The 16,316-nt window shown below is 49.1% G+C and overlaps 1 protein-coding gene across 1 annotated transcript in view; it reads right to left on the bottom strand.

The window, feature by feature from the left end:
* gcgra (glucagon receptor a) overlaps positions 1 to 14,991 on the bottom strand; it is a 94,607-nt gene extending 79,616 nt beyond the window's left edge. The window contains exon 1 of the mRNA XM_072558806.1: positions 14,798 to 14,991. The gene's annotated coding sequence lies outside the window, so the exon portion shown is untranslated. The remainder of the gene's footprint in view (positions 1 to 14,797) is intronic.
* Between the last annotated feature and the right edge of the window lie 1,325 nt (positions 14,992 to 16,316).

Below are 16,316 nucleotides of genomic sequence, written 5' to 3'. Positions count from 1 at the left end.
ATGTGTGTGGAACATGCTACCAGAGGAAGTGGAGGAGGCTGGTACAATTACAACATTTAAAAGGCATCTGGATGGGTATATGAATAGGAAGGGTTTGGAGGGATATGGGCCGGGTGTTGGCAGGTGGGACTAGATTGGGTTGGGATATCTGGTCGGCATGGACGGGTTGGACCGAAGGGTCTGTTTCCGTGCTGTATATCTATATGACTTTATCTCTATCTATTGTGCCAGTGATTCCCAGCGTCAATCTATCTCATTGCATGAGGGCATTGCCGCTGTCATTGACTCCCACAGTGTCAGTGTGTCCTACATTACAGCTGAGAGCTCTCAAACAATAAAATGGAGGTGGGGGAGGGGGCAAAAGAGGGAAAAATAAACGGCGTCTCTGCAAATAAACAACCTGAAGGTTGTCTTCCATAGATGGACTTCACTATTTGACTTGGTGCTCGTCCAGCCGATGAATACAAGAATGCAAAGCATCGGTGCTTTTATTGTCTCCGAGGAGAGCCCTGAACTCTGCTGACATTGATTGGCTGTGATCTGTTTGCTGATAAAGCTCTGCACATACACACTTGACCAAATAGTGTGTGCAAACAGAGGAATCCATTACATCCCCACGTGTGACAAACTCCCCTGTAATATAGCTCAGAGTCGAGAGTGTGGTGCTGGAAAAACACAGCTGGTCAGGCAGCATTCGAGGAGCAGGAGAATCAAGGTTTTTGGAAAAAGCCCTTCATCAGGAATTTCGCCCTGTAATATAGCTCAAACAGCACACTCTAAAGCTAGTGGGCTTTAGAATAAATTTGCATCTCCCTCTGATCCCAGCGTCAGCTCACCCATACTCCATGACTCACTTGGTCCTTTGTTCTATTCCTGTTAATCTTTCACTTTTCAAATCTTTGCACATCACGGAAGTGAAACCTCACTCTTGCAGTCTGATTGCCTTTAGCTTTGAATTGGGTGGTGCTCCCCTCAGATCTGCCAGCCCTTTGAGCCCGTCTCCTTGCCACTCACATCTTTGTTTCACTCTATATAATCCTCAGGATTATTGGTGGCCTCTAAATGCCCCAAGAAGGTGATTGTGAGGATATCTGTGACAAAATGACGACCATCATGTGTACAGGCTGAGGGGACAAGGATTTTAATTCCATAACCATGAATAACGTCTGAGCAACTTCGTGTGGCATGTCAGTTTCAATATCGAAACTGCTTTCACCATCTTTCCCAGCCCCATGTCTATCAGTTGTGATTCAATTAGCAGCATTCATTTGTTTTAGAATCCCTACAGTGTGGAAACAGGCCCTTTGGCCCAACCAGTCCACACCGACCCTCCGAACAGTAACCCGCCCAGACCCATTTCCCTCTGACTAATGCACCAAACACTATGAGCAATTTAGCATGGCCAATTCACCTGGCCTGTAGATCTTTGGACTCTGGAGCACCCGGAGGAAACCCACGCAGACACGGGGAGAATGTACAAACTCCACACAGACAGTTGCCCAAGGCTGGAATCGAACCTGGGCCCTGGCACTGGGAGGCAGCAGTGCTAACCACTAAGACACCGTGCTGCCCATTCATATCTCAATGTTATAACCTTCACGCGCCTGATTACAACTAACCCTCGAGCGCAGTACTGATGCACTGCTGCACTGTTGGGGGTGCTGTCTGTCAGATGGTTTAAGTGCTGATTTGCTTCCTTGGAAGATGTAAACAATTCCACAACGCTATGTTGAAGATCAGCACAGGGTATAGTTCCCTGGCCAATATATAACCCTCAATCAACATCAGAAAAACAGATTTTCTGGTCATTATTACATTTCTGATGTAGAAGTTTACAGTGTAAATGGAGCGATGAATGATTACTTTTTGTGAGTGCTCCATTGACTGCCAAGTGCTTTGAGAAATCTGGCAGTTGGGAACAGCACTATGTAAATGCTAAATTTATCTTTCTTTTTAATTTTACTGCAAAGAACAGGCAAAGATGCTCATAATCAACTGTCAGTCTAACAACAGGACCAACTGTTCTGGAATGAACATCATCAGACAATAATATTGAGTGGTCAGTCTGGTGCTTTTCCATCATGCTCAGTGTATCTGTGTGATTAAGAAAATCTGAACTTTCACCCCTGCTGACTCAGCAGTTAAATAAAAACTGCTACATAACTCTTCCCAAAGTCCTGACTCAAATAGTTTTATCATGCCCAGGATTTTAAAGTTTCATTGCCACATATTTATTTTCCATGATTATTAAGGTTCTGTATGTTTGTGGAGTCTGTTCTGAGTGAACAGTGACTATTAATGATTAGAGTAGGCTTTTGTTGTTTAAACCATTGGCTCATTATCTGGAATTTTGTTTTCAAATCCATGTTAAATTTGACCTTTGACATGCCCAGCAATGTTTTCTGACTTCCACTGCTTGTAACCACAGCCTGGTTAAGTTCTCTAAAGAACTTACTTTAAAAAGCAAATTCATTTTTCACACAGAGGGTGGCACGTGTATGGAATGAGCTGCCAAAGGAAGTGGTGGAGGCTGGTACAATTGCAACATTTAAAAGGCATCTGGATGGCTCTATGAATAAGAAGGGTTTGGAGGGATATGGACTGGGTGCTGGCAGGTGGGTCTAGATTGGGATGGGATATCTGGTCGGGGTCTGTTTCCATGCTGTATATCTCTATGTTTCTATGACTCTATCAGGCACCTTTCCTAAGCCTTCTTTCTTAAGCCTTCTCTTTCGACCAGTCTCACACACCCATGGAAAGCACCTTGGGATATTTAATGCTTCAAAACTGCGAGTTGGTTTAAAAGTTGCAACTTGCTCCACTGATACAAACATACAAATCAGGTGAAGTCAGTCATTCAGCCCTTCAATCCTGTTCCACTATGTAATGAGCTTACGGCTGATCTGATTATGACCTCACTCCATTTACCTAATTAAACCCCTAACTAACTATCTTATTGGTTGGGAATCTAACCATCTCTGCCTTAAGAATATCCAATGACCCACCCCCACCATGCTCTGGGGAACAGAGTTCCCAAGACTCCATAACAGCTGAAAGGAAACATTTCTCATCTCGGTCTTAAATAGGGGGTCATTCTAAACTCTGACTCCTTGTTCTAGCCCCCCCTACAAAAAGGAACATCCTCTCACTATCCGCCCGCCAAGCCCCTTCAGGATCTCATATATCTCAAAAAGGTTATCTCACATTTATCTAAACTCCAATGGATGCAGACTCAATGCATCCTCATTAAGATTAAAGGCTTCATCCCCGAGTGATCCAATCTAGAATTGCTTCAAATGCGATTATCTTCTCTCTTACGAGAGGAGATCTAAACTGTACACAGTACTCCAAATGACATTCCTTCCATCAGTAGGTCAGAGTGGGGATATTTGCTAATGATCGCACAATGTTCAGTGCCCTTTGTGACTCCTCAGATACTGGGGTATTCTATCCAAATGTAGCAAGGCCCGGACATTATCCAGGCTTGAGCTGGAAAGATGCATGTAACATTTGTACCATACAAATGCCAGGCAATGACCATTTTCAATAAGAGAAAATCTAAACGTCACCTCTTCAAATTCAATGGCATTGCCATCACGGAATCCCTGGGGGTTACCACTGACCAGAAAGGCAACTGGACTCCTCTATGCAAACAAGAGCATGTCAGAGGCTCGAAACACTGCGGTGAATATCTCATCTCATGACACCCCAAGGTCTGTCCACCATCTTCAAGGCATAAGTCAGGCATATGATGGAGTACTCCCCACTTGTCTTCTCTAAGCAGAGCTCAGTAAACTGAGAGATTACATTTCTACAGTATGGAAACAGGCCCTTTAGCCCAATAAGACCACGCTGAAGAGTGGGAGGAAACCGGGAAAAAAACCCATGCAGACACTGGGAGAATGTGCAAGCTCCACACAGACAGTCACCTGAGGCTGGAATTGAACCCGGGTCCCTGGCGCCGTGAGGCAACAGTGCTAATCATTGAGCCACCATGCCGATCCTGCCTGCCCATTTTCTTCCCTCTCTGCATTCCATTCTTGGTCTCCCTCTCATTTCTTTTCTCTGAATCATTCACACCAGCCAAACCTATCTCGGTTTCCAACTCTGTGTCTCCCTTATTCTGTACATTTCACTGTCTGCTCTCCCACTATCTCTGCAGACGCTCTGTACAGTCTCTCTCTTCTCTCTGTGTTGCTGTATAATGCATTCTTACTATTCCTCTTCCCCTCTGATAGATTGCAGGTATTCCATTAGGGAGGGAGCTGGTTGTTTCAGTTCTCGGGGGGGGGGGGTTCAATTTCACTGGGGAACTTGTTTTGAAATGTCAGATGAATATTTTAAATCCAGCATATTTATTTTTCTGTTTGCTATAGCTCAGTAGCATGATTTAAAATCCACCTTGTTTTCTTTTGCAAAGTGAAGATAACTGGTAATAAATCTGTCCATAGCCCTGTCACATTAATCCCATTGCAAATAGCTACTGTACAATGTGGACAATCAGGTACATGCCCTTTTTACTGCTGAGACACTGTAGTCACAGTAATGTTACTGGCAGCTCAGAAACCCCATCTGTTGCTAACCCAGGCTCGCCTTAATATCTCCCTATAAACCGCACAGACTCTAGACTAATCACCCACTCCCCTTTCAGAGACACAGTGACAAAAGCAGGTTCAATTCTCAGCCCTTTCCCATTCTCTACCTCAAATGTTGGTGTTGGTCTTGGAAATGCAACAAGAAGTAAACAGTCCCTCTGTTTTCTATCTCCGCACCCACCCCAAACTTGTTGCTTAAATTTATTGCAGAATGTCAAAATAAATAATATGCATTGAGAATAGGGTATATAGACAAGGTCTTTTCCCTGGGGTGGGGGAGTCCAGAACTAGAGGGCATAGGTTTAGGGTGAGAGGGGAAAGATATAAAAGGGACCTAAGGGGCAACTTTTTCACACAGAGGGTGGTACGTGTGTGGAATAAGCTGCCGGAGGATGTGGTGGAGGCTGGTACAATTACAGCATTTAAAAGGCATCTGGATGGGTATATGAATAGGAAGGGTTTGGAGGGATGTGGGCCAAATGCTGACAGATGGAACTAGATTGGGTTGGGATATCTGGTCGGCATGGATGAGTTGAACCGAAGGGTCTGTTTCCGTGCTGTACATCGCTATGACTCCATACATCATCTTTTATGACCTCCAGGTCTCCCAAAGTGTTTCGTAGCCAATGAGGTGCACAGAGTACGGAAAAGGCCCTTCGGTCCATTCAGTGTGTACTGCTGAAAATGTACTAGGTAAAAACAATGACTGCAGATGCTGGAAACCAGATTCTGGATTAGTGGTGCTGGAAGAGCACAGCAGTTCAGGCAGCATCCGAGGAGCAGCGAAATCGACGTTTCGGCAAAAGCCCTTCATCAGGCTGAAAACGTACGGCTACCTAAACTAGCCCCTTTTAGTACTTTGGAAGTGGGGTTGTGTGGGGAATGCAGCAGCCAGTTTGTACACAGCAAGCTCCCACACACGGCAATGTGGCAATGGCTAGATGGACAGATCTGATAACATTGAATCCAACTTATTTGGCCTGAACTTTGCAGCATCCCCCCCCCCCCCCCCCCCCCCCCCCACCGCCAGCGCCCAAGTGCCTGAAGTAGCCAAATAAAAATGAACTGCATCTGTTCACTTTGGTCCTGTGTGACACCCACACAATTTCTTAGGGAAGGTATTCACTGGAACACAGGAGTTATTTTTATTCCTTCATGGGACATGGGCATTTATTGCCATTTATTGCCCATCCCTAGCTGCCTTTGAACTGAATGGTTTGCTAAGCCATTTCAGAGGAGTCAACCATGTTGTCCTGGAGTCACATGTAGGTCAGACCAGGTTTGCCTTCCCTGATGGACATTAGTTAGCCAGATGGGTTTTTTCTCAACAATTGACAATCATTTCATGGTCATCGGTAGATTCTTGAAGAACTGAATTCAAGTTCCACCACCTGCTGTGACAAGATTTGAACCCAGGTCCCCAGAAAGCCATCTGGGTTTCTGCACTAATAGCCTAGCGATAGGCCATCACCTCCTCAGGCTACCATCATTCATACACGCTCCCCTAGAGGAGAGTAAGGGAAGTGCAGGAAACAAGCACTATCCACTGGGAGTGTCACCCTCCCTGCAGCTCCTAATACCACTAACTAAACCTGCTCTAGATATTTAGGACCATCATTTTCCAACGTCAGGGGCTGCTGTTAGATTGCGATCATTTCCTTTGGTGTTGCCATGCTGAAGAGATTACCATGTGACTGTGGGCAGAACCACACCCACTTTAAAGATAATCATCACGGGACCATTGCTGGGTCCACACTGGTCAATGGCCTACCCACCAGCGCCTGGAGGTGGTCTCGCAACTGTGTATTACAGATGGTGGACAGGCCACGGTAGGAAGGGGGCGCACAGTGAAGGTGCCTCTACCTGCTGCTACTCTCTGTAGTGGTTTCTGTTTGTGAAGCTAGAAGCTGGGGACCACAGCTGATCCCCAGGCCTTTGATCTGGGTGTTAGAAATAGAAGACCCTCGTGGCTATTACCACCCACTCGGTATGTCTACTGATGTACCCAGGGCCGTAAGGAACTACAGAGAGTTATGAACACAGCCCAATCAATCACACAAGCCAACCTTCCATCCATTGACTCCATCTATACTTCCCACTGCCTTGGGAAGGCAGCCAACATCATCACAGATCCCTCCCACCCCGGTTATAATCGCTTTCAACCGCTTCCATCAGGCAGATGATACTAAAGCTTAAACATAGGTACCAACAAGTTGGGGTGGCACGGTGGCTCAGTGGTTAGCACTACTGCCTGACAGACCCAGGTTCAAATCTAGCCTTGGGCAACTGTCTGTGTGGAATTTGCAGATTTTCTTTATATCTGTGTGGGTTTCCTCCCACAATCCAACGATGGGCAGGTCAGGTGAACTGGCTGAACTAAATTGCCTGCAGTGTTCAGGGATGTGTAGGTTAGGTGCATTAGTCTGGGCTAAACGTATGGGAATGGGTCTGGGTGGATTAATCTTTGGAGGTTTGGTGTGGACTTGTTGGGCTGAAGGGCCTGTTTCCACACTGGAGGGATTCTTATGAGGCTCAGGAACAGCTTGTTACTTACTGTTATTACACTTCTGAATGGACCTCTCAAATTTCAAATCGAATCTTGAATTTTTTTTTCTGCACTGTCTTCACAGCTGTAACCTTATGTTCCTCACTCTGTTCTATCACCTTACGCATTCTGCATGGTATGATCTGCCTGTACTGCACGCAAAACACAACTTTTCACTGTTCCTAGGTACATGTGACAATAATAAGTCAAATCAGATCAAACCCAGCTTCCTGCAAGGCATCAATTTTGTCCTCAGTGGGTGGCCCAGAGTATCTCAGAGAACACAGGATCACAGCAGATAGATCACAGCAGATAGATCACAGCAGATAGATCACAGCAGATAGATCACAGCAGATAGATCACAGCAGATAGATCACACAGACTGATCACACAGACCGATCACACAGACCGATCACACAGACCGATCACACAGACAGATCACACAGACAGATCACACAGACAGATCACACAGACCGACCCCGGGCAAACCGACCCCGGCAAACCGACCCCGGCAAACACCAAATCACAGAAAAATGGGGACCACGACAACCTAATAAATTGTTTTGGTGAAATTAAATATTAATGACAAAAGTTAAAAAATCACACACAACACCAGGTTATAGTCCCAACAGGTTTATTTTGGAAAGCACTAGCTTTCAGAGCGCTGCTCCTTCACCCACAACCACCTGATGAAAGAGCAGCACTCCAAAAGCTAGTGCTTCCAAATAAACCTGTTGGACTATTACCTGGTGTTGTGTGGTTTTTTACCTTTGTCCACCCCAGCTCCTCCAAGTTATATTAATGACAGTGTAATGCTGATTGCTGAGAATTAGCAGTGATATGGCCCCGCCAAGTGCTGAGAAAGTGTCTCAGTTCACCTCGATCTGTCAGGCTGGCTCTACCTGTGGACTCCGATAACCCCTCAGTGATATCTGCACATTGGACCCACAACCTGTGAGCTTCACTCTCACCTTGTGAGTCAGGAGTTAATGGGTACAGGCCCCTACTCGGTCGATTCCAGTACGTCTCATCCTGTCTACCTGCTCTATCTCTCAGGTAAATAGCGAAACACAATCATTGTCTTCTGGTCTTATTGTTTGTGACTTCTGCTGTTTCTCTGTGGTTACCTGTGGGATCATCCAACCTGCCCCCATCAAATTCCTTTCCTAATATCCACCTTCTTTTTCTTGCTGATATACTTTTAAAGTGTTTAACTGTTTTGTCTTATGTTTCTTGATCATTTAATTACCTAATTTCTCTTTTTTCTTCCCAAGTAATTTATTTCTCCTACTTTACTTCCTATTTCCCCTCCAGGAGGTGCCTTCAAACACATCATTGCGTTTAAAGTTGCTATGTAAATCTGGGTTGTTGTTGTTATTTCCCTTCCCATGTAACAGACTAAAACAGATGATTGAAATTGTAAACAGAAAGACCTGCAGATGCTGGAAAATCAAACATGAACAGAAATTGAGGGGGGGGGGCTGGGGGGGAGAGAAACTCAGCAGGTCTGGTAGTATTTTGGAGAGAGAGGAACAAAGTTAACATTTCGGGTCCAGTGACCCTGGATCAGGAAGCAGGTGGGAAAAGCTTGGTGGCGGAGGGGGGTGGAGAAGGGAGTGAACAGAGTACAGAGAGAACCTCGATTATCCAGCATTCGATTAACTGAATTTCGGATGACCTGAACAAGATTACAAGGTCCCGATGCTTGGCCAACTACGTTATCCAGCATCGATTACCCGGCATTCAATTAACCAAATGAAATACTCTGTGCCCATGCCCTTTGGACAACCGGGGTTCCTCTGTACACGGAGACAGTGTAGAGAGAAAGAACTATCCGAACATGCCTGAACACAGGCAGCAGCAGGTTCAGGAACCACTTCTTCCCAAGTTTGATGAATGGACTCTCTGGCCTCAGTGTAACCTGTATGCCTTTTGTCTAAATCCTTCTGATCTGTACTATGCTTTACTATGACCTGCCTGTACTGCTCATAAACAAAGTTTTTCACTGTACTTCGGTACACGTGACAATAAATCAAAATAAATCAATCAACAATCAGAGACAGAGTGAAAGACAGAGAGAGAGAGAGACAGTCAGTCAGAGAGATACAGAGAGAGAGAGAGAGAGAGAGACAGAGAGACAGAGAGACAGAGAAACAGAGAGAGAGAGACAGAGAGAGAGAGACAGAGAGAGACAGAGAGAGACAGAGAGAGAGAAAAAAAGACAGAGTGAGAGAAAAAAAGACAGAGAGAGAGAGAAAAAGACAGAGAGAGAAAGCGAGACAGAGAGAAGAAAACGCACAGACAACAAAGGAATAAGCCAAAAGGGGGCTAAACGCTGAAATGGGTGCTAATGAGGAATGTGAATAATTGAAAAGGTATTGTCCATGCTGAGAGCAACCCAAAAAGAACAGGGCCCGGGCAGTGCGGGGTGGTTAATGAATATGGAGTGGCTGTACACACTCTGAAACTGTTAAACTGAATGCTGAGGGCTGAGAGGCACCAGAGAGAGACTGAGGTGCTGTTCTTCCAGCTTACACTGAGCATCACTGGAGCACTGCAGCAAGTCTGAGGCAGATATTGGCCAGGGAACAGGGAGGCTTGGCAGGTAGCTCTGAGGACCCTTCCAGAAATTTGCATCATTATGTGATCATTGTTGTTTTTGGGATCTTGCTGTGTGAAAATTACCTGCTGTCTGTCCTATACTATGACACAGGAGAGAGTGAGGACTGCAGATGCTGGAGATCAGAGTCGAGAGTGTGTTGCTGGTAAAGCACAGCAGGTCAGGCAGCATCCGAAGGGCAGGATAATTGTCGTTTCGGGTATAAGCCCTTTATCCTGCTCCTCGGATGCTGCCTGACCTGCTGTGCTTTTCCAGCGACACACTCTCGGCTACACTACTACAGAGGTAACCTCCAAAGTATTAGGTGGCCTACAAAGCATGCTGGTATGTGCTAAAAATGTGAAAAGGGCTATATAAATGCACAACCTTTCATTCAAACAGAATCTTGGATGTCAGTTGCACACCCATAGCTGGACACACATGCAGTCTGACACCTAGATGGACAGGCAGACTGCCGGTCACAAGCACTGGGACACACGCACACACACACACACACACACAGACACGGACACAGACATGAAGACAAGCTGACAGAAACACAGGTGCACACAGGTCTCACAGGCAGACATACATACAGATAAAGCCAGGCACAATGACCTGCTCACACATTTGGACATGGTCACACAGACACACACAGTCACCTCTCGAATACAGTCAGATACTGAGTTTGCAACGCCTGAATTCAAGCAACCAGGAATATCGGAGTGATTACCTTATAAAGACAAGGGAAAATCTCACCACATTCAGACTTTATCCTGGGATGGAGAATCCTAGATCTTTAAAACTTATCTCCTTGGTGCTGTAGAGGAACCCACAGCCAGCTCCCCACTGATGCCAACCAGTCTCACAGCTACAATGGCAATATTCCCTTCGGTCTCCAGATCAAACCACTGCATATAAACCGCGAGACCAATGCAGCTCCCACCCTGACTGACGACCTGAGGAACAGCTGCAATGTGGGGGCAACTGAGGTACGAAGGGTGGTGCCTTGGTTAGGAACACAGGTTTGCTCTCAGAGAGAATCGAGCTGGCAGCTCCTCACTCTCTGGGAGCAGGGACAGGCACAGAATGTGCAGGCAGAGTGTGCAAGTGAGCATTCTCTCCCTCCCACCCTCATGCCACATGCTCAGTGCAGAGGCCACATAACCCCAGGCAGCCCAACACCTAGTCAACGAAGGGCAAAGGTTGGAGGGTGGAGGAATAGGAGAGGGATGGGTAGGGAAAGAGAGGGAAGGGGAATAGAGAAAGGGAGGGAGATAGGAAAATGGAGGGGAGAGGGTGGGGATTAGGAAGACGGCAAGGAACAGGGAGAGGGAGAGGAGAGATGGGGATGAGGTTGGGAGAGTTTAATAGGTGAACAGGGGTTCTGGAACCAGGGCTGGAACTGAGGGGTTGGGAAGGGAACATGAGGCTGGGAACTGGGCAGTACACGGGGTGCTGTACTGGGGGCTGCTGTCAGTCACAGATTCCTGTGGGGTGGGGGGGGGGTGTGGAGGATATGCAGTGAATGGGGGAGAGAAGGTATGGAGCAAATTGGGGGGGTAAAGAGCAAACAAGGGGACTCAGAGTGAACAGAGGGGCTCAGAGTGAACAGGGGGGGCTCAGAGTGAACAGGGGGCACACAGCAAACAAGGGGGGACTCAGAGAGAACAGGGGGGCTCAGAGAGAAATGGAGGACTGAGAGAGAACAGGGGGGCTCAGAGAGAACAAGGGGGGCTCAGAGAGAACAAGGGGGGGGCTCAGAGTGAACAGGGGGGCTCAGAGTGAACAGGAGGACTCAGAGAGAATAGGGGGACACAGAGAACAAGGGGGCTAAGAGTGAACGGGGGGGCTCAGAGTGAATGGGGGGGGGCTCAGAGTGAACGGGGGGGGCTCAGAGAGAACGGGGGGGCTCAGAGAGAACGGGGGGGCACACAGCAAATGAGATGGGGACACACAGAGAGGACAACGGAGGGACTCAGAGTGAACAGGGGGACTCAGAACAGGGGGCTCAGAGAGAACGGGAGGGGTGACACAGAGAGAACAGGAGGGCTCAGAGAGACCGGGGGGGGGGGGGATTCAGAGAGAACGGGGGGCACACAACAAACAAGAGGGGGGGCACAGAGTGAACGGGGGGGGACACACAGAGTGAACGGGGGGGCTCAGAGTGAACGGGGGGGGCTCAGAGTGAACAGGATGGGTTCAGAGAGAACAGGGGGGCACAGAGAGAACAGGGGGGCACAGAGAGAACAGGGGGGCACAGAGAGAACAGGGGGGCACAGAGAGAACAGGGGGGCACAGAATGAACAGGGGGGCACAGAATGAACAGGGGGGCACAGAATGAACAGGGGGGCACAGAATGAACAGGGGAGCACAGAATGAACAGGGGGGTACACAGCAAACAAGATGGGGACACACAGAGAGGACAATGGGGGGACTCAGAGTGAACAGGGGGGCTCAGAGGGAATGGGAGGGGTGACACAGAGAGAACAGGAGGGCTCAGAGAGACCGGGGGGGGGGGGGGTTCTGAGAGAACGGGGAGCACACAACAAACAAGGGGGGGACACAGAGTGAACGGGGGGGGACACACAGAGTGAACGAGGGAGGGACACAGAGAGAACGGAGGGGCTCAGAGTGAACAGGATGGGTTCAGAGAGAACAGCGGGGCACAGAGGAAACAGAGGGGCACAGAGGGTCAGAGGGAACAGGGGGGCTCAGAGGGAACAGGGGGGCTCAGAGGGAACGGGGTGGGACACAGAGAGAACAAGGGGGGGACACAGAGTGAACAGGGGGGCTCAGAGTGAACAGGGGGACACAGAACAGGAGGGCTCAGAGAGAACGGGAGGGGTGACACAGAGAGAACAAGGGGACACAGAGTGAACAGGGGGGCTCAGAGAGAATGGGGGGCTCAGAGAGAACGGGGGGGGCTCAGAGAGAACGGGGGGGGCTCAGAGAGAACGGGGGGGGGCTCAGAGAGAACGGGGGGGGGCTCAGAGAGAACGGGGGGGGGGCTCAGAGTGAACGGGGGCACACAACAAACAAGGGGGGGGACACAGAGAGAACAGGGGGATGTCAGTCTCGCTCAAACCCCAGGTCCCAGCTGGAATTACCCCCATCCCCTACCCCTCACCCTGAGCCCCTGACATAGAGCAGTGAGCTCTCGCCTGAGACCCTCAGAGAGACACAGCCTCAGGGTCTGGGGTCGGGGGGCTTCTACTCACACTGTCCCCTCCCTTCACCCCCATTCTCCCCCTCCCACTCTCACCTTTCCCTCATTCTCCCCCCACTCTCCCTTCCCTCTCCTCACATGTCCCTCCTCTCCCCTCTCTCTCGTACCCTCCCACCCCACCCCGCTGACCATTCCCACGGGGTGTCCCGCTGGAGTTTGGGGGAGACGTACTGAGAGACGCACGTTGTGGGGAATTGTGCTCTCAGTCTGGGTATAAATCCACCCTCTAACCCCCTGTCCCACTTATCTCAGTTCCAACTCCCGCCTTCCCCAAAATACACCTCAAATCTTTCACCAAACACACTGCCAGCTCTAAATGTAACACCCACCACCCAGACTCTTCCCCCCCCAAACCCCCACACTCTCAAACCCACCCCCCCACACTCTCACCCCTAACCCCCACACTCTCAAACCCATCCCCCCACAATCTCAACACCCCCAACCCCTACACTCTCAAACCCACCCCCCCACACTCTCACCCCTAACCCCCACACTCTCAAACCCATCCCCCCACAATCTCAACACCCCTAACCCCTACACTCTCAAACCCAAACCCACATTCTCACCCCCAAGCCCCACACTCTCACCCCCAGACTCTCAACCTCAACATCAAAACTCTCAAACCGTCCACACCCTCAGGAATACCCGGGACGGGGGGAATACCCTGAGGGTGGGGGGAATACCCTGGGGGTGGGGGAATACCCTGGGCTCGCATTGGGTCTGGAATGGGGCTGCGGTTTTCGATCCGCGCCTCTCAAATCAGGCAGCGAGGATGAGAGCGGCGCCACAGCAATGCAGAGAGACACTGAACATTCCCAGTACGCTGTATTCCTGAGGCTGGGATGGTGTGGCCCCGGACTCTCTGATGGACCCCCCTCCCTCCCTCCCTCCCACCCAATCTGTGAAACTAACCGCGGGGAGGGGGGAGTCCTCACCCTCACCCCGCTGTTAGCACAGAGCCCAAACTCCCACCGTTCCGCTCCGAGACCGCGGGAGCCGCTCCCTCTCCCTCTCCCTGTCCCTCTCCCAGTCCTTAACCCTCTCCCTCTCCCAGTCCTTATCCCTCTCCCTGTCCCTCTCCCACTCCCCATCCCTATCCTTCTCCCTGTCCCTCTCCCTGATCCTCTCCCTCTCCCTCTCCCAGTCCTTATCCCTCTCCCAGTCCTTATCCCTCTCCCAGATCGCTCTCGCTCTCCCTGTGATTAACTGACCCGGGCCGTGGCAGGATCCCATGGATAACCGACACCGGGAGAAGCTCCAATAACATCAGCCGCAGAGAGACAAGCAACAAAACACTCACTCTCAAACAGACACACAGATACTCAAACACACACAAACTCTCTCAAACACACAGACACACTCTCACACAGACACACACTCAAACACACACAATCAAACACACACACTCTCACATACAGACACACACTCAAACACACACAATCAAACACAGACACACACTCAAACACACACACTCTCACATACAGACACACACTCAAACACACACAATCAAACACACACAATCAAACACAGACACACACTCAAACACACACAATCAAACACAGACACTCTCACATACAGACACTCAAGCACAGATACACACACACACACACAGGCACACTCATACACAGACTCACACAGGCTCTAACTCACATAGACACTCTCATTCTCACTGACACACTCACTCTCACACGGACACACAATTTCACACAGAGAGACAGACACTCACATACTGACAAATAGACAGACACACATTCACACAGAGAGAACCACACTCTAACAGACCCCCCCCACACGGGCAGATATTGAGAAACGTGGAGGAGGTAACTCACCGTCCAGGAGCTGAGGCAGGCAGGAGCTGGCAGCAGCATCTTGCTCCTGAGCACAGTGTGAAGTTCCTTCTCTCTCCCCTTCTCTCTTTCCCCAACGCGTCAAACAATCCCAGAGTCCAATTACAGGAGGTGATGAAGTGAGGAAAGTTTACTGGAGAATTAGCTGAGCTGCAGCTTGCTTTCTGCTCACTCTCTGACTGGGGGCAATACAGACACAAACTCCCCAGCACTGAGCAAGGGGAGGGAGCGCATGCGCAGCGATCCACGCCCCCCCACAAATATCATTATCGTACAGTGTGAGGCCATTCAACCCTACATACCACTGCTGGCTCTTTCCCTGTTGGCTAACAATTGTTTAACATTTCGAGGATTTGAACTGACTATTTCATGTGATCCCAGGCAGTGCATAACCATTCACACCTCAGCTCAACTTGGGACTTTTTATTACCGTCTCTTGGACTGTGGGTGTGTCTGGCTGGACCAGCAATGATAGCCCGTCTCTATTTGCCCTTGAGTAGTTGATAGTGAGCTGCCTTCTTGAACCACTGCAATCTACATGCTGTGGGTTTGACCCATAGTGCCCTTATGGAGGGAATTCCTGGATATTGACCTAGTAACAGGGAAGGAACCACAAATATATTTCCACCTCAGGATGGTGTGTGGTTTGAAGGGGAAACCCACGCAGACACAGGGAGCTAACTCCACACAGACAGTTATCTGAGGATGGAATCGAACCCAGGTCCCAGCTGCGGTGAGGCAGCAGTGCTAACCACTGAGCCACCGTGCCACCCCATTGCCTGGGGTTTGTCTGGCGCCACCATAACTTGCCACTTGTCAGACCAAGCCTGGATATTGTCCGGATCGGGCTGTATTTGAGAATGGGCTGCTTCAGTACCTGAGGAGTTGTGAATGCTGCTGAACATTGTGCAATCATCAGCGAACATTCCCACTTCTGACCTTGTGATGGAGGGAAGGTCGTTGGTGAAGCAGCTGAAGATGGGATTGGAGGAGGTTGTGGGTTCTTCTGGTACAGTGATAGTGTCCCTACCTCTGAGACAAGAGCTGTTGAGGTGTGTCTTAACATGGATCTGAACATTGGGAAACTATCTACCCTGATGAATTTCTGCAAAGGTGTCCTGGAGTAAAGGTGACTGACCTCCAACAACCATTACCATCTTCCTTTGTGCCAGATATGATTCCATCCAACAGACAGTTTTCCCCATTTCCCACTGATGCCAGTTTTGCCAGGGCTCCTTGATGCCACACTTGGTTTAATGTTGCCTTGATGACAAGGGCAATCACTCTCACCTGATTAACTCCCTCTGACATACACTTGCCCATTTCCTCAGTCCTGTACTGGAGATAGACAACTCAAAGTAATTATCAGACACAGTGTTCGAATATCGAATATAGATCAGTCCCAGAAAAACGACACACAGTGTCCTGTATTAGAGATAGATCACTCTCAGTAACTAACACACACTGTCCTGTTTTGGAGAGAGATCTTGCCCAGTAACTC

This window comes from Chiloscyllium punctatum, chromosome 39, assembly GCF_047496795.1.
Source record: "Chiloscyllium punctatum isolate Juve2018m chromosome 39, sChiPun1.3, whole genome shotgun sequence".
NCBI classification, from domain to species: domain Eukaryota; kingdom Metazoa; phylum Chordata; class Chondrichthyes; order Orectolobiformes; family Hemiscylliidae; genus Chiloscyllium; species Chiloscyllium punctatum.
The sequence above is the reverse complement of the archived record's forward strand: the minus strand, read 5'-3'. Positions and strand labels throughout refer to the sequence as shown.